Below are 25,568 nucleotides of genomic sequence, written 5' to 3'. Positions count from 1 at the left end.
TATACAAGAATGTCATATTCTGCGGAGACAGGAGATTAGACTTGACTAACTTTCGTTGTCCTGCAGAGAATGGCGCTTATCCACTGTGGGCGATTGGCCAGAATTCAGGTGGCATTAAAAAGTTACATTAAGAGCAGCATAATTTTAAAAGCAAAGGAAGAAGTGTAGGCATGGCGTAAAATGAAATGGCAAAAAATTTGCGGACTTCAGTGGTTCCTGCAGAGCAATGCACGGACCGTATTTTTCGGCACGGGGCCCTGGCTCCAACCCAGGCCTAGGTCGGGCTCCGGCCTGCGGGAGAAACTGTGTACAAGCGTTAAAAATGTAATTTCTTAGGTGATGTTTCCAAAGAGATTATAGTAAAACTGCAGTGACAATAAAACGCCGCAAGAAAATGAAAATTGGGTAGGCTGTATCAGGGACGTAGCTGTACGTGAAACGTGTTGTACGTACTGGCAGACGGTGTATGGCCGCTAGGGTATACAGAATTAACGTAACTAACTACACAAGTTACATTTATTCACGCAGTAGAAAGGTTACATGCTAAACTTATGTTAGAGCTAGTGGGTGTCTTACGGTCTAGTTTTACAATCGTGCTCGCTCCTTATTCGTAGTGGGCCCGTTTATTTTGTAGGGACTGCTTGCGCACTAGGGCAAAGAATACGGTAAACGAATACGGCAAACGTATCCTGCCGAGCTGTGCCTCTCGGAACGCCGAGCGAGAGGCTAAATTTAGCTACGATTGTGTGACGAATGGTGCGACCACGGCGCCATTTGTGCATGCACGCCAAACATACTTGTTCGAGCACAATGGCTTCTTTATTCTGGACAACGGTACCCAAGTAAGGTGCGTGGGTAGTACAGTTGCAAAGATATGCGCGATAAGGCTCTGACACATTTTCGTTACATGCGCTTTTAGGAAGCCACCCCCTCTCACCAATTCTGAAGACTTTTCACGCCAAAAAAACGTTTTGCGACACAGTAAGTGGTACAGATAACCGCAAAAGGCTGAAACAAGCGAAGGCCGGATTAAAAATTTTGGGCAAGACATTTCATATAAAACTCTTGTGTATACTTCATGTTGTAAACACTGAGAATCATACACACTGGCAATTTCGCGAAGGCCATAACAAGGTTTGACATTGACAGCAATAACAAGGAGGTCTAACGCTTCGCTTGAGCTCCTCGCTCGGTGTTCAAACAATACGCGGAGGCGACATGGCGCGACGCAGCTGCACGCGGAACAACTGTAGCTGTGCAGCAGAAACAGCGGGCTAGAAGATACAAGCCATGTCTCAACGGTAGCGCGATGAAGAACGTCAACAGCGGCGTGCACTGGCGTCGCACCTCGATCTGGTGCACGACATGAGACCGACGGACAATGGAGAAAACTGTCGGAGTTAGTCGACGCTAGATTGAGCCTGGTCGAACTTTTCTATGTTCATATTTTATCGCCCTTTCACTTTGACGCAGGTGCTGGGTCCCTGGCCTTACCCATCAAAACAGTACAATGCCACGAACTTGTGTTTATTGAATCATCAGGTTTGCACTCTAAACTATGATCCACCCACGTCATCTCATCAAAAAGCGGTGCTTTCTTTTTTCTTTTTGCACTAACCGTCAAGTTTGATTATCTACCTTCATCGCCTAGGACATTTACTCTGCTACCGATAAAACCACAGGACGTGCACCTTTTTTTTTCTCTCTCTTCTTCTGCCCACCTTTTACAGGGCCTCTCTTCCCTTTCCTCTCATTCCTGCAGAGTAGCATGTATTCGAAGATACGCCGGCTAATCACTCTACTTTTCAATAAATAGATTCCTCTCTCTCTAGATTGAGCTTGACGTTTAATGTCCCTTCCGCTCAGACCACTTCCCGCTTAGACGGAGTGGTAAGCACTCAGCTCCTCAGGAGGAACGTGTGTGCCCACAACGTGGATGCCAGCAGTGGAAGTCAGAACGCTGCCCCGGCTCCGTCAGAGTTGATTGAGCGGAGTTTGAGGGCGCGATCTATCTTGTTACACGGCGCGGAACAAGACAGAACCAACAGTCAGCCCGGTTTCATACACTGCGTGAGGGTTACTCGGTGTGACTTGGCTTCGACGCTTTTGCAGCTAAACGGGTACTCCGCATATCTATATACCCCTGCTAACCCTCCACACGAGGGCCGCGCTTGCATGTTGATACCGTGACAGTACGACGATGACGTAAATAGTTCTTGCAGCAAGGAAAATTCAAAAATTGTATTAGGTGCAAAAGCAGGTAAAAGTTTAAACGCGCATGTACTAATTTTGGCATGCAAATAATGAAGGTGGGGAAATGCACTGCCACACCAATTACCCTACCGAGCCCACGACGAAGCACTTCTCATGTATTGACCCTTTTCGTGGCGATCCCGTGGGCGCTGCCATGTTTGATCACGTGGTGACGTGTCCATTGCTTGCCTCAACTGCCTCCGTTGCCTCCTTGTTTACAATGGAAGTGTATGACGGCGGTGCGGCTTAGAAAACCTCTGTTTTCGGAGATATCGTAGACGGTGACTAGGTGGACGACACGAAGCTTTGATCACAGCTTCAGAGAACATGCAAAAACGCTTTCGGATCTGATTAATTTATGTCCAAACGGCGAAAGCAGCGTATATGGTGCTTGTTCTACAAGCGGGGCTAAATATGTATTCCAAGCTATCCAAGCTTTCCGATTATGAATTCAGTCAGGATTAGTGTGTTTTGCTCTTTGTTCTTTATTTGGCAAATATTTTGAAGCAGTGGCTTGTCAGTTTCCGACTCAGTGAAGTTCCTCGGTGCGGCCACTATCTGATTATTTTCTGCCTAATCGCTCGCGGGTGGGCTCAGTTCCGATTTATTTGTTCTTGCTGCGCACAAGGCTTGAAACGTAGCTGTTTTGTACATTGTAATACCTTGTAGCAAATATATATTACAGCTAGTAACTCGCTTACTCTTGTGGACCGTCACGAAACATTCAGCTTCGACCATTCGTGCAATCCGTCATTTATTGTGCGTATACAATGCGCATATATTCAATTGTGCGCCCATTCACTTATTATTGATACGTCGGCGATAGAGTGGGCGTAAGTTTTCCTGCCATTTGGGACAGATGTGTATAGATAACGTGCGCGAAACTTACTATGACAGGAAGCGGCGCTACTCCCTTTGTCATTGTTTAACGAGTGGTACTCACTCTTGACAAAGTTCTGGGGATGAAGCCCTTTCTTTGAAGGTTAGCGATACAAGGCTGGCGGATGAGCAAATTTCTGTATCCTCGAGGAAAGCCGTACATCACGAAGTGCCGGTAACACGTTCGGACAGTTTCAGCAGCGGTCCGCGAACTCGGCCACACAGATTCATTCTATTTCTTAACATTCCAGTCATTATTTTTGCAGCCAACTACTGCACACGTCTTCAATCACATGATTCAATCTAGCATGATTGGAGCACAGTGTGTTAGCGAAAAATCAGTTGCATTTCTGACAGCTGATCGCACAGAGGCAAGGTAGAAGCGGTAATGGTTTCGTATTCGTGCGCGGTCGCTGAGGAGAGGTATGGCGCGCCGCCGTGAGCACCATCTCATTTCTCTAAAACAAACTGCTCCGCGAAAAGGGTCAATAAACTTAAGGCGCACATGGAACATTGTGCATGCGGTTAAGGTGAAAGCCATCCACGCTACACGGCCGCAACCATAAATCAATCTTCAAAGTGGTGCACTAAACGAAAAACAATAAAATGACGCAATTGCAATAAAATAATCGTATCGAGAGCGGTAAAACAGTGCAACAATAAAAGCGGTAACAGTCAGACCATATCAAGAGCTGTTTTAGAATAACTTTTTGCTTGTATGTGGGAACAAAGTTTCTTTTAGTAGAAAGAAAAGGAATTGGAATTATTTTGACAAAAGAAACTAAACAAACGAAAAAAGGAATTAGGAATGTTTTTATTCCTAATTTGTCAGTCCTAACTGTCAGCCTAACTTGTCACTTGAGCTTCCCACAAAATTCCTTGACTCTATGCAGAGCGCCCGCGTGAGCTCAAAGGCCCGACCTAGGTGAACCGGCCCGTTCCCCATCCGGGCCCGCGGTTTCGAGCCCGAGCCAGGTCCAGGGCCGAGGGCATCAGGCTTGGGCCCGGCCCGGGCCCTCCCAGAAATTGCTTTAACCCGCCCGGCCTTTCGGGTAGGCCCGGGCTCGTGCAGTGCTCTACTCCGAATACATTTATTCATACAGAAGTCACTCCCCCGACACCCAACAATGCCACCTTTCTACGAAATTCCTGCAATACTGTGAAAATTCCCATTAAATGTATATGTAACGACGACAGAGATGACAAAGACAACAGCAACGCAATGTGCATGACAACGATATAATTACAATGGGGATGATGACCACGCGATGACTATAGCACGACGACGGACGAAGAAGATGATGCATGCATGCCTTGGAGTAACAGGACAGACTGACAGAGCAAAAAAAAAAAAAAAAAAAATTCATGAGCCATTCCATTCTGTGAAGGTGGATGACCAGCGAACCTTTTTTAGCGCTCAACACAGAGGTGACACAGAATTTTGAACAAAGGTACGAACATATTTATTGTCCTGATCAGTGGTCATCGTGGCGATAAGTACGCGCACACATTCGCGTATCACCTCTGTTATTCAATCTGTCCGTCACGTAAGACGGACATACCCCCTTAAGCAATGGCTCATACCCCCATAGACGTGGTCTCCCCATTACGACGACAAAAGAGAAGTGAAATTCTACGCTGGAATGACGAGTGGCAACGGAGCCAGCTGTGGAAGAAGACGACGACGACGATGAACGCGTGAGCAGTGGCACGAGCGCGTTCGCGCGGTTGCGCCGAGGGGCACCAACCCTTTCCCCTTGGTCGCCTTATCAGGCGCACACTACGTCACGCACTACGTCATACATTCACAGAGACACATCGTTTTAGAGACGGGTGACCGTTAAACCGAGCTCCGACGCGAGCGGCGATATGCGTTTGCTTTAGTTGTTGGCTCTTTCACTCTCACTTTTTAAGGGAGAGTTTTTCCGCGCGGACGCCATAAAATCCCGTATCCTAGCCATGGACAGCTTCGCTGAAAAAAGTAGCATATATGGTATCCGTACCCTATGTTAAACGATGCGCAGCTCAAGACACGACGACACACAACACCGGAAGGGACGGACGGAACAAAACCTGCTTCGCGCTCTGAACTGATGTCGCCGTAATAACTATACAGAGACTTTACCAAGGGAACGGCCTTTAATCAATCAGAAACTTGTCTCCAGAAGAACAACAGGAATGGTTTATGTCTTTGCACAGACTTAAGAGTTTCCTTTTCTGCTCCTAATAGAGGTGTATATAGTATAGGGTAGACAATGGTTCACATTAGACATTGTAGGTACGATATCTTCACGGGTCTACAGAAAAGAAAAGAAAAAAAAAAACGCAGGAACCGACAGGGAGGCGCTCGTCCCGTTTCTTCTCTGTCGCTACCAGCGCGCACTTCTCTGTGGAGACACACAGGTGTTATGCGCTAAACTACTGCGACATCACGTTGCTGCCCACTGAAGTTGATCATGCCCTTTAGGTGCGTGCGCGACTTCAATGGGCAGCAACGTCTTACAAGTGAAAGCCATAGGCAAATATTGTCTGGGCGTGCATATAGAAAGCTACACAGCATCAAGTAAACACACAGCAAGCGGGATGAGGGCGAGGTTAAATAATGTGGGGTTCCATGCACCACCTTGTCTTAGGCCAGGATAAGTGTAAAGGTGTAATAATGACCAAGCCAACTCAATGATTCAGTTCCACAGAGCGCTCTTCGAATTCTCATGGTACAATTTGCCGGCGTTGCCAAATACCTGCAAGTAAAATCTTTGTGTTCTCGTGAGTGTACAAGTTCAAGCCTATAAAATTGGTTTAAGCCTCCATTGGTGCGCTTTAAGAGTTGCGGCAATCTTCATTGCCAGAGACCACCTGATTCAAGTTTCAGTTCAATTCCTTTATTTCACATCAATTAAATGTACGCAGTTGAAATATTGGTGGCCGTGCAAGTGTCACGGCTGCCAATCTTTTAACTGTTGAGTATCTACCAGTTGATGCAACGCGGAAGCCAGGATGAAAAATAAGCAAAGAAAGCTCAAGTGAAATCAGTACACACTTAATTTGGTGAGATTGTCAGGGGTCTTAATGACAATTGCGCGGTTACACTCATCTTTCCCCACGAGCACCCGACCATTCGCATGCCATTAGAAACGGTAACCGTTTTAGCTACCCATCCTCGGGTACGGTAAAGAAGCTCCCCGTTCTGTTTCGTAGGTTCTCAGTGATAGAGACCGAAGATTTTGCCAGTCTAAGAAGCCTGCGTTTTTCTAGCCTTATGGCGCGAAGTGACTCCTGAGCAACGATTCTAGTTTCCCTTAGGTGCTTAGAAGGCAGTAGTAGTAAGTGGTTCGTGGGGAAAGGGAAAGGTTGACGCTATCTTCTGCAGCCCTTGAGGGAGCACCGATGGACGACATCGACATCGACATCGCTCGCTTGCAGCTCTGGCAAGTCGAGAGACTTCGCGACATCGTTTAGTATTAATAAGAAGTTACTTTTAGTATTGTTATTATAGGGAGTTACTATAAGATGCATATCACCACTGGCACTCTGTGACTGACGATGTGTGTGCTGTGCTATGTGCTCTCTCTCTCTCTCTCTTCCCCATCTTTCATTCTCCCCAATCCCGCTCCCATGTGTAGCGTAGCCAACCGGTTGTGCTAAACTGGTTAACCTCCCTGCCTTTCCTTCTCCACTCTTTCCTTCCTTCCTTCCTGAGAGCTCACATGCCATCTTTCAGGAACACAAAAGCGTTATCTCGCTTCCTTCTCAGCGCAGAGAGCACGTTCAAAATTTTGTCGTCTTAGTGGATATCATAACGCTTCTCTTGCGAAGAACTAGTCACCCGCGTCAACACCAATGTACCCTTGCCTAACACAGCCTACAGTGCAGCTCAGCGCTCCGCACATTACAAAAACGTTATGCAGATTCAGGGTTCATGTTGTAATCTTTGTAAAACCGAGTAGTTCGTTAAATGGTATGGGATGAATCAATTTTGCTGCAACGGGTACGTGGCGACTATTTCGACGGCTCTGTTCCGTCCGCAAGCTAGCTGCTAGGACGCCGCTATCATTGCTACTAAACTAGTCTCTATCAAGTTCGCAGTGTCTTTTATGACGACATCAGTGGCAACTGAGCTCCCCACAATTCGTTTATAAGATAAATTATGACGAGAAGGAATCACAGAGAAAATTGGCTGTTTTTTTTTTTTTTGTGGCTCTAATCCAGCCCCTGAGAGCCTGCTGTTAAACCTACATCATGAAACTTTCCACCATTTAGTGTCTGAGATATGGAAAGCTAACCATCGGGCTCTTGATAAAGGGAAAAACATCGCTTTTTAGTGACTGTGAAGTCATTGCAGCATTGTTGGTAACGACCTTGCTGAAGTTGTCGTCTGGTAAGACATGACAGTACTCATACCTGAGCACAGACAAGAACTTGGTTTACTGGCTTCTGACCTCCCGCTACAGCTGACTGGAATTCCCCCACGTCTCCCGAACTGCTGCCTATAAATTTTCAATCCTTCGCTGAAGCTGCAGCTACTACAAAGCCTCTCCTGCATACTATATATTCATATACAGGGTGTCCCAGCTATCACGCAGCACGATTAAAAAAAAGAGGAACCGCGTTACGCGAAGCCAACCTAGTGCGTATTGTTTCCAGTACAGTGGAGTAGCCTCCAGTAATTTTTTCGTTACTGAGATTTATATAATTAATTGTAATTAATTATCTAACTCAAGAAGTACTGTCCTAATTATCAAAATGTGAATGAGAAAGTTGTAGAGCAACATGAAAAACTCCCGATACAGCTTTCTGTTGCTCAATACGTGCTACATAAATGTGTTTTTCCGAGTGTGAAAGAAGCCCGCGAATACACGCAAAGTGTCTCGAGCGGCCAGTCGTGCGGCAATCTTTCACACTCGGAAAAACACATTTATGTAGCACGTATTGAGCAACAGAAAGCTGTATGGGGAGTTTTTCATGTTGCTCTACAACTTTCTCATTGACACTTTGATAATTAGGACTGTACTTCTCGAGTTAGATAATTAATTACAATTAATAAATTGTGAATTGCGACGATTGTGAAAGCAGGGACGTATGTTTCACTCATGTCGATTGCCGCTGAACTACGTCTCCTGACATGGTCTCTCGTTGGGAAGTAACCAGGATTGATGACGTAGCGTCACTTCTCTGCGTTCGTAACTAGCTGACGTTGACGGCGTTCGCATAACAGTGAATTCCACCAAGATTTCACCTTTCAGAGGATATCATGCCATAGTAAACAGAGATACCTACGGGTAGCGACGACGCCACCCGAACGGTAGCCCATAGGTTATAGGTTACCCTGCGTCATAGCTACTACATAGTGGGTATGACGTTGCGCTTCTGAGCTCGAGGTCGCACGGCCGCATTCCTATGGGGGTGTAATGCGAAAATGCTCGTGTACTGTGCATTGTGTGCACGTTAAAGAACCCCAGGTGGCCAAGAAATTCCGGCATACCATTACGGCATGCCTCATAATCAGACCGTGGTTCTGGCACGTAAAATCCCAGAACTTCATTTTATCTAGTGACGGCGCTCTGCATAAATAGTTAGCTTAACAGTGCTGCTTTTTAGGCGAGTCGGTAGTTCATACTGTGTTGAGGTGCGCTTGGAAGCCAGGTCAGTGTCGGCTCTGGCTATGAAAAGCCGAGAAAATGCCAGAAGAAGCACCAGAACCTCTTAATTCCTTGCGCAGAAGGAGTGGTTTATGGTGTACAGCAACTGTATCATGGGGTTGAAATTACATAGGCCAGACAGGCCACTGTGTTAATTTGACTGGTTAAGAGAGCATAAGAAAAACGTTGCGCGTTATAGAGACGGGCACATGTCAACAAATTGCAATGACTGTGGTTGCTTTCCGTTTTTTTTTTTTCAAACTGCAGCATAATCAGCTTCTACAAAGATAAATGGATGCGTGAAGTTATAGAGACAAAAGCCATAATCAAAGAAGGTTCCAAGTGTGTGAGTGCACCATCCGTTTTGTTGTCGGAAAGAGAAATTTGCTTCTTAAACTCAGCAGTAAGATAGGGCGTGTGAACGTGGCTGTACAATGATGTCTATATATATATATATATATATATATATATATATATATATATATATAGATAGATAACACCTGGAATTTTCAATAAACGTCAGTTGCTAGAGCGCTCCCGTATGTGTTCTTGCGTGCCTCACTCATACCCTTGTCTGCAGAGCGCACTTCAGCACAGTAAAACAGTTAGCGCTGCTGCAAAAGTAAGACCCATCCTGCGGAAGTACACTTATGAGCGAGAACAGACAACCAGCCTTCTGAGGAGCTGAAAGACAAGTAGGCAATTGCTAGCGGACTTCCCTCTGCAACTACTAGCAATGGTTCCTACCCCGGGTAACTTCATAAGAAGTAGGCAGGCAGGGTTAATTGCAGAGGGAAGCGGTTGGCACCAAAACGCGGTCGGCTATTCAATTTCACTTACAAGATAAACGTAAATGTTAATAAAAATAAGCACTATAACATACAATTACTATTACATAGCCATATATAAGAAAATACGAAACAAACAAGCAAGAAAGCAAGCAAGGAGACATCTATAGGTATAATTACGCTACGAGCGGGTACGTATATAGGCTTCGTGACGCCTGAAAGGGTGCGGGTACTGAGTTCTTGCGCGAAAAACGCGAGCGACGAACTCTTCGTTATCGCGTCTGACCACGTTAATCCGGTAATTAGCCCCCGTGCAATGCGGGAGCAGGCCGTGCGAGAGTTTTGGAGCACGAACTTGGCGATGTCAACCTGCGGGGATGCACCGGGAGAGATGTAGACCGCCGCAACGACTACGTCCTCGGAGGTTGTTCTCATAGCACACGTGTCTTCGCAACTCATTTGAGGGAGCGGGGTGAGTTCGTAGGGAACGATTTGCAGTATTAACTCAGTTCATTGCAAGCGCCCGTAAAAGCCATTGCCGCAGCCCTGTGACCCTGCACGTTGTTGGTGTGGATACGAGGGTGCGTCTTGCTTCAACGCGTTGAGCGCAGCATTCCCCTTATTAGAGGATGGTGTTCGCACGATAGGAGGCGTCCCGTTCTGTCTCTCGCCTCACCGCCAGAGGGGAATAGCCTTTACGTCATGCACAGACGGCGCTATGCATGATGTCCGGCGTCTAGATGACCAGTCATTGCGGCACCAACAGCAACTTGCGGAGAGACTTACGGAGTTTCTGGGACAACACGCCGACGTTACCGAATGCACATCTGACAAGTCCCTATAGCTTACTAAATATGGAAAAGGCTGTTTGCCATAATTAACGCCATTTCTGCAGGAGCCGCGCAGCAGTCTATGGCGGAAGATTGACTTATGTGATACACATTGAACAGCGTGAACCAGAGGAACGGGTGCACCGCGCGTGTCTGTTCCACTGCTTCAAGGCCTCATACGGAATACTCGAAATTGAAGTGTCTACGGATGTACTATAGTGCGTTTCCCCAAAATATGGCAGCGCTGTGTTCATGACTGCTAGTAAATAAGAAAATTTGAATGACTTCTTCAACCAATCACTCAGACGTGATATAAAAGCGAAAGTGGCTCGCAACTACGCGCAGTGGTCGCTGAGCGCCACCGATTGTCGTTGCTTGGCTCAGGCAACTCACGATTACAGTTGAAACAATTGAATTTTACAGTACCTCCATGTTGCAAATCACCATTCGCTGCCCATGCGTCTGTCAGCAATCGTCTGTCTATCAGCGCCTGTCACCTTGCGTCTGTTAGCAATCGGATATATTATTTCACGTGGGCACTCTTTACAGAAACAAACTGCTATTGAGCGTTTGGTTGCATGCAACATTGAGATTGCGGTTGATAAATAGTTTTGGACGCATAACAGGCAAACTTTAAATAGCTGTAAGGTGTGACCATCTGCGATGGTCTTCTTAAACTTCTAGTCCACTCTACGCGTCTTTATGCTATAGTTTGAGAACCGACGAGCGTAACGATTCAAGTGTAGATGTGTGATATTGGTCGATGGGCAAAGTCGGAACGGCGATATTTTTATTTATATTGCCTTTTACTGAGCGTACCTGCATGTAAATTTTCACGGTGTTGCGCCTGCACATTGATACATTAAATCCATGCCAGAATTACTCTTCGGCAAGTGTTAATGAAAACGACTGAGTGAGATTCGGGTGGCATGCATGAGCATATTTGCCTGTGCGTGGCCGTTTATATTGATCATCACTCGCGCAGTCGGTGCTGAGCTGAGGTAAAGAGTCCTTACTCACTGCTTCCGGACTTAATTATGTTTACCGCACGAGTGCACTTGTGAAGTTCGAATGACACCCCCCACGGTGTACAGCTGAGCACAAAGTCGGGTGATCGATTGCCGGCTGCGGAGGCTGCATTTTGAAAAGGACGAAATGCAAAAACGCTGGTGTAACGAGCTTTTGGTGCACTGCAGTTTGCAGTACAATGCAAAAAAAAAAAAGATTTAAAATGTAGGTTCCCAGGTGGTCCAGATTAATCTGGAGCCCTTCCTTATAGGAGTCTCTCATAGCTTCCGTTTTGCTTTCGGACGTTCAAGGCAAATGAATGAATGAATGAATTTCTACACGTATTATTGTAGACCATGAGCTACACGGACCGTCAATCGCAGGAAAAAAATTGCATAAATTCATGGAATATTTTGTCTCGTGTGAAAAAAAAAAAGACTACACAACGTCAGCGACGCGGAGTATAGCATATCAAGCAGCTTTAGTTAAACATAACAATTGCATTACTTGGGTGCATGAAAAAGACAGAAAGAAGAAATAAAAAGAAATTTGGCTAAATACGGTCAGTTCTGTTTCAAGATTTCTGGCAAAAGTGGTCAGAAAGAAAAGGCTGACTGTTTTACTATGTCGGTTCCCAAACCTTGCAACGCACACAGACGGACACTAAAACATGTCATCCCATGCCGTCGTGGCATATGGGCGAGAACATAGTGTTTTAATTGTCAGGAACACCCTCTCGAACTCCGAACTTTGAAAACGCAAATAAAGAAAAACCAGAGAGCAAGGTAGAGGTACTTGTGCCAACTAGCGAGTTACCTTTAATAAACGTCCTTATTACGGTAGCATGCTCGTAACAAGCGGAATAAACATTATCGTACACTCTTTGTGTGCGTATAGGAAGAGGAGGAGGAAAAAGAAGAAAGGAAAGGCAGGGAGGTCAACCAGACGCACGTCCGGTTTGCTGCCCTACACGAGGGAAGGTATTTAAAGGGATGAAAAGAAAAAAAAGGAGAGAGAGGGAAGAAAGAACTCTCAGTATGAACACGTGTGGTTCTCCAACACTGATTGAGTGACCCATTGTGTGCGTATAACTTGCCGATGCTTAAAGGGATACTAAACGGAAATATCAAGTCGACGTGGACTGTTTAAATACCATTCGATAAACCTCACAAAGCTTGTCAGGAAAAGACTTAGCTTTCGAGAAAATTGCATCTGAAGGGTGCGAACACCTTTATCGCAATTCAAATCTCGCGCTACCCAACCGGGGAGTGGTGACGTTGCATACGCCGTCACCGCCCTTTGCTGGCGTCGGTGAGTAAAACGGCGCCCGACAGACGGCGGTATGATTTTTTTTTTTTTTTTTTTGCGCAGAACACAATCCCGCGGCCATGGAGAAACGGAGCCAAGACAGAACGTTGAATTCGCCGCTGCAGCTGATTTTGGTCAAGTGGCGTGGACCGTTCGGGCATAGCGCGACATCACATGGAAGTGGAATTCTCTGCTTCTTGCAGTTTGTGCGAGTTTCGCGAGCCAGCAAAACCAGTGCAGAACTACGCGATAACGAAACCACTGAAACGCGAAAGCGCGGGCGGTGCAGAGTCGAGCGAAAACAAAACGTTTCGACCGCCCGCGTCGTTGTCAAGGGTAATGTGAATGACTTTTTTTTTTTTTTTAAAGAAATAGAACTGGACAAGTAACATATTCTTTCGTCTTATATTGCAATACAATAATGTTTTTATAAGGCGTGGTTGAGTACTAGTGACAAAATTTAAATTAGGAGGGCCTTCGTCATCGGGCAAGTACTTGAATGTCGCGGAGGAGTCGAAGAAAACCAGAGAGCAGGGCACTGCATTGACCTCTGCATTGACCTCAATTGCTCAATTGCTAAGGCTCTGCTCACGATAATATTGACGCCTTAGGGATTCGCTAGTCCCAATCTATCAATTTAGCTTGACTTAACATTTGCCTTTTTCATAGGCAATAGCGCGACACGAGGTTCGTAATTCAAATGTCATGGGAATGATTATACTAGCTACAATGTAGTCTGCACCATGATCGTTGTAATGCTGGCACACTTGTGTGGACCATCTTTTTGGGCAGCTTTTCCTATAGAGCCAATACGTATACTGGGCGTGTATTGTAAGATATGGGAGATCCGATTACTGTATTTACTAGATTACAAGACGCATTTGATTTTCACTCCCAGAAATAAAGAATGCAATGCCCTCGATTGTAACACGCACTCCCATTTTCACACTTTAAGAAATTATGCCAAATAAAAAAATTCGACCTTGAATTTTTCTATCTGCGAAGCTCTCTTTCTGAGAAACGCGTAGTACGGGTTTCCTTTATAGCTTCCCGCCACAGTTGGGTGGATGACAATTTTTCTTTTTCGTGTCCTTCAAGACTTTGTAAATGTTATGCCCTTTATATTCCACTCGCCTGTTTTCGTGGCAAGCGAGAGAAAGTTAAGGTGACTTGTTCTGACTTGAAAAAAGACTAATTATTGCGCCAGATCTACAATGGACCGGGCTTTTATGGCGTTTTAGATACTGCGCTCCTTAAATTTTTAGTGGCCCGTGGCAGCCCAGCAAGGCTTGCTGAGCGGACACAAAGCTACCGTATAGCTCGTACAGAGATGGGGCGCTATTCTAGACACTTTCAAACTCAACTATGTTGTCGAATTTCACCATGTTGTCATTTTGAGCCAATCAGAAAAGGCGCAACCTCCCTTTGAGCCAATGTATGATGGCAAGATGGCGAATTTGACTACATGATGGAATTTAACTGTTATTGATTTTGTTGTTTAATAACTGCACATTGTCCGGACTAGCATCCTCGCAGCGAGGTGTGGACGGACTGCATTGCACAAATTTTTAATGCGAACAATGATAGTTTCTTACTATTGCAGTTTTGGATTCATACTCGAATCTAACGTGCATGTAATTTTTTTAGCAAGTCCATCCGGGAATAAAGTGCGTGTTAGAATCGAGTAAATAAGCTAAGTGATTTCCTTTAAATTGCTAAATTGCTTTTAGCACAAAGGTATACATTTTAAATTGACGAGATGCAGTAGTTAGGTAAGCAATTATAAAAATTACACTACTTAATCTTTTAACCGAAAGATTCAGACGATTGATCTTGACGCAAGACTTGAAGTCCATCATTCGAGGAGCTCACAAGCGGTTCCGAGAAATGCGAAAATCTTACGCTGGTAATTTCTGCAGCGTAATGAATTCTGGCTAATTTCATTCAGAAAACCGAAACTAAACTGCTGAAGAGCTCAACTGTCACACTGTGGTCGCACACTTATCAGGTGTCGATACGATGACTGACGTGACTGTTTGCGCCCACCGTCGAGCGAGCACAAAGAGAGTGACATTGAGGTTTGATAAGGACCGTCGCGACAACGGTCGCATAGACGATGGCGATGAAGAGGCAGATGAGCCTCGAGCCACATATTTGACCTTACTCGTGACTCAGCGATTTAGTGCTAAGATTTGTTGCACTTGGTTAAATTGTGAACAGTTTAACACTGAACAGCCGGTTAATTGTCCCGTTTCAAGTAACACACACACACACACACACACACACACACACACACACACACACACACACACACACACACACACACACACACACACACACACACACACACACACACACACACACACACACACACACACACACACACCACACACACACACACACACACACCACACACACACACACACACACACACACACACGCACGCACGCACGCACGCACACGCGCACAAAATGCCACAAAAACGAACGTTCAGAAACAGTGAAACTCAATTCTTCCGGCTATCAGCGTTTCGCGCTGACATGCCGTCATTTGTACGCAAAAAGCACAAACTCCGCGGCGCTCGCCTGTGAAACGCTGCAGGCAGCGGTAAAAAAGAGCCGCGGTCAGCGGCACGCAAAGTGCGGTGAAGCGATCATAGTCGTCGAGAAAAGCGAAAGAAAATAAAATAGCGATATTTGTGAAGAGCGCTTGTCAGCGCGGGGGTCGAGAGAATGCGTGATAAAGGCATCAGCGGCTCGGTCTCCCGTTTTTGGCGCGCTTTGATCGAGTGCCGCGAATGCGTTCCCGCGGGGATCATTGCCGTTTATTCCGCAATGGCAGCAACGGTTGCCGCGCTGCCGCCGCGCCAGATACCGTTCCGGGTGTTCCAGGCTTTGCAACTCAATAGGCTATAGTCGACGCAGCAGTGATGAAGCGAAGTAATAACACACAAATAGCCTGGCAGTCGCGCTGCAGCATGTGCGCACACGCAGAATCGTGGGAAAAAAGAAGAAGGAAAATATAAATAAAAATAAAGAAAGCGATAGAACTACCCGCAGATTAAGGGGAGATTAGGGACAGACTGTGGTCCTGTGGTATCGAACAACTTTAGTGCTTGTCGTTAGTGCCACGAACCAAGAAGGCTTTGCTTTCTCATTATAGCGAATAGCTTCTGGGCTTCCATTTATGCTTTCATTCCGTTACCCTGACGAGCTGTGTGATGGTAGTCAGTATGGTCCCACCTGAATAGGTTCATAATCCCTTTCCACACTACAAGCTCACCACTATTCAGATGTGGAAGCACCGGCTCCGTTCACATAAGCTGGTATTTCGTTTGAACACTGTGTTTACCTTTCTTAGTCACCGCACCCAGACACGACGTCGGCTCACAGTCGTGTTTTGATTACGACAAGAACACGCTTTTGATCGTGAGATTTTGCTCGAACGTCAGTACCGATCTTCTATATGTCTTTTTTTTTTTTTGAAGAGTTCATTACTCGATCAAGGACTGTTTACATTATTGGCGGTGTGGTCAGGACGGCAACAAAAACAGTCAGCTTCCGTCCTTGCGCCCAGCTCTAGCTATGCGCCACCAAGTCAAATGGTACGCGCTCAACAACCAGAATGTTTACTGGTGATCATGTACGCCTCTACACAACATCGAAACATGACCTAACATGCTTTTGTCCAGTACAATTGTCGCAAAGAGGGACAGATGTTGATTTTGATGGAGGCTGACAAAGTTAGTCTGGCGACAAACACACAAACGCCATAAACATATATACGGTTTATTGTTATGTTGTCACGTAGCCGGCGTGAAATTTAGTTAATACTAAGCTCAATAAATCGTTTCTGAGTCTGCGTTTACACTATTAAACGATGCGATTTACCCAGGTATTAAGGTTTCCAAGGATATTTATGTCTGTGTGCGCAGGTAAGCAGCAAATATAGGCGGGTTATAGAGCGCAGGGGAAACAGCGAAAAACTTATTTCCGCGAAATACCAACTCACCAGATCATTTATTATTGCTTTTCACACTATTCAGATACAAATGGGCCAATGACCAATGAAATAGGCACAGTTATTCTTGTCAGAGTTCAAATTCACGGTCACATGAATTGTACTTCCTTAAAGTAAATGTCCCTTGAAAACGCACTAATACAGCAACTACACCCGCTATAAATTCTTTCAAACACACTTCTATCAGGATACGGTGGTAGCATTCGACATCTGCCTTCCGAGAAGGGAGGTTCGTCAAAGTGGCTGACACACTCTAAATACTGCCCTCTTCCTCAGTCTTTTATCGGGCGTTCCTCTTCTCAGCAGCATGTAGCGCCGATGACCGCAATCGCTCTACAGGGGGACTGAAACAAGGGAAGAACAGCAGCGCTTTCTGGCCGGTGGACTTTCTTTTAGAAATGCACCAACTAAGCGTGTGCTCCACTGAGAGAGAGAAAGAGAGAGAGAGAAAAGCAACAGGAAAGACGGGGTGGTTAACCAGAGGTTATCCTCGGTAGGCTACCCTGTACCGGGGAAGTGGAAAAGGGGTGCGAAGCGTGAGAGGAAAAGAAGGGAATGCTTCACTGATCAGCTCCCTGCGGTGTCGAAGGCCGCCGATTGCACCCCGGGAGAAGGCAGACAGCGGGGCCTTTTGATTCTCTGTCCCGATATGACTCCATTATGTTTTGATGCTGTGAACGTCATTGGCATCTCATTGGGACCCAACGCTGGAAACATTATTTTTCAGCTGATGTCATACATGCCACAAATGGCTGCGGCGCGGATTCCTTGCGTAAACTTGAGAGGAGCGCGGTTGGAGAGAAGTTCCAGTGAGATGTGTATCCGGTTGAGACTATTTTGCTGCTAAAAAGTAAAAGAAAAAGAAACAAAAAACTGTAACTAAAAAAATATGATTCAAGTCGGGGCACCTCAGATGCGTCTAAACAAGGATGGTCTCGACGTGCCTCGATGAATAATGAATGTTCTGAATACGCACCAAATAGGAGTGATGAATATGAATGAAAAGATGAAAGGAGCAAGGAACTGAGCCTAGTGGATACAGGAGAAAGTTGTTATTTGTTATTTTTGTTTAACTGCAACCGTTTTTACTTTTGCATTGAAAAAGAAAACATGGCTTTAAAGCAATCAAACCGTGTACACACATAGCCCATGAAGTCATGGCGCACAAGAGAGACGAAAAGAAAGAAAAGAAGGCTCTTGCGCCTGAGGCGGCACAAGTTGTTGAGTCCGTGCACGACACTGCACACAGCGGCGAGATGGGTTTGCGTGACGAGCAGCAGGCCGGATAGTTCTTTGTAGAAACGCGGGGGCGCGCCTTCCTTTCACTCCAGTTATACGCGCAACCAACGTGTCTGAGCCGCAAAAGAGAGACGAGAGCTTCGAAATATCAGCGCTAAACTTTTGTTGTGGGTTTTATATTTCTTTTTAGTGGTGGCAAAGGGGCCGGGGGGGGGGGATGAATGGGGAGGGGAGGAGGGAGGAGGAGTGCGTAGCATAAGAAGCGCCCTGTCTTGTGTAGCCTTCCTTCTTTGTGGCGAGGCACACTGGTCCCAATCTCCGCTCACTGGAACACGGTGAGCGAGGGTTATTCGGCATGATAACTGCACCATTTTAAATAACTTTAGTTTTTTTCCTTTTTTTCTTGATAACTGTGCTTGTCGTAGTGAAGTGTATTTTCTGCACATGTTTTTTTTTTTTTTTTATTCTTCCTGCTTTCGTACTGCCGCAGCGTTTTCCACAGGGCTCATGGCGGTTGGCTATGAGCGACGGAAGCGCCAGCGCTCCATCCCCCGCTTGCCGTATTCTTGTCATCATGATAGAAGTAAGTCTTCAGACTATGGGACCCTTCTGGTCTGTAAGGATATATTTCTACGCAATTGTACATTACCTTTATGCTAACAAACTCTGAAATTCTGAAAAAAGGGTGCAAGGCTGCCCCATTAATTGGTGCGAGAGAGCTTGTTGCGTGCCGACTCTGTTTACACGTATAAGAAAATCTAGCCGTGGCATCACATCACGTGAATTAACAAAACGTGCGTAGACCTTCCCATATCCGCATGCATAACTTCGTGAGGATGCTTGCTGTTCAGTTTTTCAATTGCCTTGTCTGACACGAAGCGCTGAAGTATGCCTTAGCAGCCGCACGGCGCAGTGAGGCGCTTCTACGACACACATGGAAATATTTAAAGACGATATTTAAAGATCTTGGGCTACCTAAACGCGAAAAACTTTGTCTGTCTGTCCGCCTGTCTGTCTGTCACTCGATTCAACCGCCCAGTCAAAGGCGATTGAAACACCCGGCCAAAACCAACCAAGCTACTAGCACTGGTGGCACGGGGTCATACACGTCAACATTACACAGCACAAAGGAAACCTCAGGCCTATTTGAGGCAAATATATGTACATAACCGTGATCCGCAGCGTTCATTTAATTAAGAATACACATTGGACTGGTTTTTACTTTAGTAAATGAAAAATCAACGCGTTAGAAATGGTGTCCAAGAGACACTACGCGTTAAACACAAGCAGACGGAAGCCGCGGCTTTGTAGCCGCCTTTAAGCCAACAGTAATAAAAGGTCCCAACATATGGCGCGAGAGCAGGGCGAACGCGGAAAATTTGAATTGAATGCAGCAAAACCTCCATTGCATCCATCACGGGAGGAGTAAGAGGCGAAGGGAAGAGCGGGAGGGGTGGGAGGGGGGAGAAGAGAGGGTGTTACGTATCAGGGGCGGCAGAAGACTATCGTCTTTCGACGTCATTTGCAGCGAAGCAAGCAGATATGCGGCCGTTTTTTTTTTTATTATGGCGTGGCTGTCTTACTTGGACCCTGTTGTGACCTGCTGTATGTACTAAATAAACACACGAAATAAATAAATAAATAAATAAATAAATAAATAAATAAATAAATAAATAAATAAATAAATAAATAAATAAATAAATAAAATTGAACGTGCAGTTCAAAGTCCTCTATCATTATGCTTGCTACTGCATCGTGTCCAAGATGGCGAGGGCTGTACAGGGGCAGTAGCAATGCGGTGCCTTGCAGTGGTTGGCACTGGCGTGATATCGTCAACAGAGTTTCAGATTAGGGGACAGAAACGGCTTGCGTACCAGGCTGAGTGGAACGCAAGGCGTTTGCTATTTCTTCTAATGTAAACCTCTCTAATAAGTCAGTTTGGCTGCGCGGGCTGAAATATTCCCAAGCCTGGAAAGAGAGCTCCGCAAGATCGATGATTCGCTCGCTTTGTCCAACCCGAAACACACACACGGTAGGTGGTCGGCGTGGCTGTTCTTTTTGAAACCTCAAGCAGCTCACCATCCAGCGAAAGCCTGACGAGCAGCCTTTCTGTACATCGTTTGGGCATAGTAAATGCGTTCTCAGCACAATTTCATGGCTGAGAGAAGAAAAAGCCGTGCCGAACAAGTGCGTACCATAGTATTGATGCCAGAGAAAGCAATGCTTTTCTTTTGCCATGCTTTTCCCTTCAGCGTTTTAATGAAAAGCAGGCGAAATGTAAGCGCGGTGATTGTTTCACGCATGGAAGCGAGACCCTACTTTGCAGCAGGCAATGAAAAAGGCATTCGCTGCTTTTGTTCCTCTTAACTCAATATGCTAATAGTGATGAGAAAGCTTCCATAGTACAGGGCCAAGTAAAACGACAGTGAGCACTGGAGCTCGGGACGGGGATGGAAAACAACGTGCACAGTGCGAAGCGGCTCTGCTGGGAGAGTAAACCGAAAAGGACAAACCCATGTCATTCTACCAAAAAGAATGGGCCCCTTTCCGCGTTTCAGATGCTAATGCGTTGTTAATAGGCTTCTCGGAAGCAGACGAAGCTCACCGTAATGCAGCGCTTAACGAAGAGAAGAACAAACGTTTTACGATAGTCACTAATGACTAGTTACCGTTGTCTGCGCGTTAGTTCTTTCCCTTAATGCGCATTCTGTGGAATAAGCATTGAAATTGTCTTACATGATTTCTGGAAGCTAAATGCTCCAGCCACTTCGTTTCCCCCTCAATTTCCTCCCTATAAATGAAGTACGCTGAAATGATAGCCTGCTGCGTATGACAATGCTACTATGCATGACAGGCTATATTGCTGCCTGTTTGTCATAGCTTGTTTGTTGTTCCCAACTTTATGGTTATTGGGAACCCTAGATATGCCGTACCTCAGTAACCATTACACGGCGATGCTATTAAGAACAGAGTCATATTTTTTCGAAGGTGAAATAAAACTGCAGGCCACCGCTTCACTGCTTTTGTTTTCTTCGTATTTTATTGTGATTGAAAAGTTAGACCGAAATAGACGCCTAAGCACTGGTCTTATAGACCACCTGTATGACTTGCTCTTTTTTACTGCTACACACACACACACACACACACACACACACACGCACACGCACACGCACACGCACACGCACACGCACACGCACACGCACACGCACACGCACGCACGCACGCACGCACGCACGCACGCACGCACGCACGCACGCACGCACGCACGCACGCACGCACACACACACACACACACACACACACACACACACACACACACACACACACACACACACACACACACACACACACACACACACACACACACACACACACACACGCGCGCGCGCGCGCGCATGCATAGTCTGCTTAATGCAGCCACTTGGGACGGACCTATTTATGACGTAATATCGCACTTTCTCCACCCTCCGTAAGGTTATTAGTCTACCAAACCCTTATAAGACCAAAGCTGAAATATGCATGGGCGGCCTGGAACCCCCATCAACATAACCTTAACATGATCGCCTAGTCGGTACAAAACTGTGCAGCCAGATTAATCTTTTCAGACTACTCATTATACATGTCTCACTCAAATAAACTCCCAAGCTAACATTCCCAAACCAGGTAGCAGAACATTCAGACTTAACCTTTATCACAAGCTGTATCATACCCTCGCTCCCGACAACCCTGTTATCAAACCAACATACTGTCTTCCAAGCCGTAACAGCCACTATAAAGCCGTTTATTTACCAAATGCACGGACAACGGCCCATAGTCATTAATTCTTCACACAAAGAGCCGACGATCGGAATAATCTTCCAGTAAGCGTTATTGTTCGTGCGGAATCTGCGCGTTTTGAATCTGCCATTGAATTAGGTCTTGCTTGATTAAATCACCTGCCTGTAGTATCATGTAGCATTTTTTTACCATGTTTCTTTCGATGTCTTACTGTGTTTATCGAGTTCTGCGCCTTTTTACTCACCATGTTTTATACATATTAATATGTTACCCCCCCCCCTTTTTTTTGTACACATTATGTTCAATATTTGTCAGTTTCTATATTTGATACTTCCTGCCTTTTTAAAAAAATTATAACCTATGTATTGGCTGATTTATGATTTTCTTTATTTTGCCGTTTTTGGAACTGATTTATTTGCTTGCTGCAGTAGAAGACCGCTGAATTGCCGATGAAAAGAGTTACTCACGTATATAAATCGCAGTAGTAACTGGCAACTTTCTGTCAATCAATTTTTTATCCAATTAGTTTAGCATTCGTGTTGCCATTACGGAATTGAAGGAGGTCAGTGCACAGGGCAGGCATATTTAGTAGGAGTCCCGAGACCACCACGAGCTTCGAGACATCCACCTCCATTCCGCTAAGTATTTCCCCTAAATGCCTTCCTTGTGCGCTATGCAATTTCGCGATACATGTGTGACAGTCAACTGGGGGCGTACAGGTAAACTGGACAGCTTATTGGTTCGTGCCGGCAGTCGTTTGCCGCAATGTGCAGTGAAGTAATGCAATCGCAACTCACCCAAACTTACACCCGGTCCAATAAGTAATACGCCTCAAGTTTACTGGAAACGCCAATGTATTACGGGGGTAGTCCTGAAGTATGATATCTTACGACTATATAGTACCAGTCAAAATGGACATGAGTCGAGGACTGGGCGGCTGCCTCAACGCAAATGCAAGATGTGCTCTAATAGAATTAAGTTAAAAATTATTCACCGCAGCCTCTTACATAATTTATTTGCAAGTTGGCACTTGCAGTGCAACAAATATCTAGCCGAAGTAGCGGAAAATGTTCACTTTATTTACCACCGATTATTAAGCACGTCATTTTAAGTGAAAAAAAAAGACAATAGTACCCACCGTAGACCGAAACAATAATTGATGACAGAGTCGAAGAAAAAGGGCATAAAACCTATGATCAGTGTATATCTATGATCCGTGTATATATCTATGATCCGTGTATACTGCTGTCGGGTTCCTCTAGCTCTCGCTCTCCCGTCTGGACACGTTAGTTATTTCTTGCTCCTATGCTTTCCTACACAGTTCTTTTATGTTTATGGCTAGCCTGCCGTGGTTGCTTACTGGCTTAGGCGTTTCGGCTACTAAGCACGAGGTCGCGGGATCAAAACCCGGCCGCGGCGGCCGCATTTCTATGGGGGCGGAAATGCAAAAAAACGCCCGTGCATTAGTTGCACTTTGCAGAACCCCAGGTAGTCAAAATAGGCCGCAGTTCCCCACTACGGCGTGCCTCATAATCAGATCGTGGTTCTGGCACGTAAAACCCCGGAATTTATTTTAATGTTCATGACTATAGCCACTGGGCACTGGATGAGTTTGGACCGGTGGCGCCTTCATGAGGCGTCGCCGCGAATGTAAAGGCATGTGACGGCCGGGCCGGGCACGGCCGCGCGCCACGTTAGTTCATTATGTTCCGCCGTTTCTTCTATTTTGCCTTGCCGAAATACCCCGTGGAACCAAAGCCGAACAAATAGGTTGCGTTTCTGGGTGCACCAACAGTTTCTCAAACATGACTGGAGCTGGTGAGGCCATTCAGTTCCATCGGTTTTCATCGCGGCCTCACCTCATGGAACGGTGGAAAGCCTAGATAAGCGTGTTCCGTAGGCAGGGTTACGTACATTTTAGACGCTGCTTTGCTTTTGTCTAGTTGTAACATAAACAAAGGAGCCGTGAAGTTGGGAGTCGGACGCGCTAAGCACTGCGTTATCGTGTGGCTTTCGAAAACATCCGTGTACTTGGATTTAGGTGCACGTTAAAGAACCCCAGGTGGTCCAAATTTCCGGAGTCCCCCACTACGGCGTGCCTCATAATCAGATCGTGGTTTTGGCACGTAAAACCCCATAATTTAATTTTTTTTAGGTCTTGGCACTTTGCGTGGCGCTGTGTGTGCCAGGCAGACTCCGAGAGTGGCGGCGGCTGCACATGTGCTTCGGAGACCACAGCAGATAATGCTGTAGTAGAAGAAGACGCAGTTCTGTTAATCGCAAGGACATTATTATTGAGACGATGTCGCTTTCTGCTGCGAGTGCCTACTGCAGTCGCAGTAAATGAGTGCAGAGCCGGAGGAATCGCTGAAGTCTACTGAGAAAAAAAAAAAAAGAACTTTCTCGTACACGCTCTTTCACACGCGCTGGACGATGATGCACTGCCAACGAGGAATCATAAGCAGGCAATACATTTTGCCTCCAGTGGATGGGCTGATGACTTAATTTCGAGATCACGAACTTCAAACATATAGCCAGTGTGAAACCTTTTGGTTATTTCGTTCTTTTAATTTTTTATTCTTTAAAGCTTTCATTTGTAACTATAACTTTGGGATATTTAGTCTTCCATTTTTTTTAACAGCGAAGTTGTTTAAGCCAGCCGTAACAAGTGCGCATTTCGCGAAACTATCATCATCAGCATTGGCTCGAGCGTTGTCGTAGTCGTCGTCTTCTTCCCCAGATGGCGCGTTGGCGCCCCTCGGTTAGCGCTCGTACTCGTGCTCGGCACGCGCTCGTGCCACTGCTCCCGCGTTCGTCGTCGTCGTCGTCTTCTTCCACAGGTGGCTGCGTGGCCGCTAATCATTCCAGCGTGCAATGCCACTTCTCTTCTGTCGTTGTAATGGGAGGCAAAGCTTGCACTAGGCCGCGCAAAGCTCGAGACACAATGAAGCTGGCCGATCGATTGCGTCTCCTGGTAGTAGCTATAGGTTGAACTTGGTAGCAGCTAGGTTCGGCCTTGGCTATGCCTGAGTTGGGCTTGGTTATGCCAGGTATCTCTTAGGTTATGACGCAATCGATCGGCCAGCTTCGCTGCTGTGTCTCGAGCTTTGCGCGGCCTAGTGCAAGCTTTGCCGTTTTTTTAAATTTTGTCGAAGCTAATACATGGCAAGCAGCTATAGGGCGCCATAACGTAAAATGATTCCAAACTGTTTTGATTCCAATTTCTGCAATCAGCCTCCACGATTGGTGAAAACATTTTCGGGCCACTCCCAACTTCGCCTGCCTGTCACGCGACGTCACGAAAACCGCGATAGCTCCCCATCTGATATAACGTGTACACACTGATTATGCATGATTAAACCGCGTAAAAGAAAATAATCATTCCTGATTCGACCCCCTTTTCCCCATTAGCCCTCTGCCATTGGTCCAATGTTTTCTGGCTACGCCCACTTCGCCTGTCTGTCACGCGATGTCACAAAACCGCGAAAACTCACCACGTCAAAGTGACGTGTACGCGAAAAAAATGCATTAATATGCCGAACAAAATTGAAAAAATTTCTTAATAGCCACAGACTGCCCCGTTCCGAAAGGAATAGAAGATGGCTGCCCGCCGATCGCTCAGGCCCTTGCTACTCGCACCTACCGGTGAGCACGTATTTATTTGCGCATGATAAACCTTTTTGCGTGGCAGTAAAACGTTATCGAGCCCTTTCGGCATGCATACGACATCGCTCTGCCAACTCTTCCTTGCTGAGGATTCATTTTAGCGTCATTATTATCCTTCCGTTGCACGCCGCCGCGATTTTCGACCACCCACCGCAAGCTAA

General features: G+C 46.0%; 1 protein-coding gene across 2 annotated transcripts in view; it reads right to left on the bottom strand.

The window, feature by feature from the left end:
- Positions 1 to 25,568, bottom strand: part of LOC119463119 (uncharacterized) — a 288,717-nt gene that overhangs the window by 39,491 nt on the left and 223,658 nt on the right. The window lies entirely within an intron of this gene.

The sequence above is a fragment of the Dermacentor silvarum genome, chromosome 1, assembly GCF_013339745.2.
Source record: "Dermacentor silvarum isolate Dsil-2018 chromosome 1, BIME_Dsil_1.4, whole genome shotgun sequence".
Lineage (NCBI taxonomy): Eukaryota > Metazoa > Arthropoda > Arachnida > Ixodida > Ixodidae > Dermacentor > Dermacentor silvarum.
This window is presented reverse-complemented; position numbering and strand designations above follow the sequence as displayed.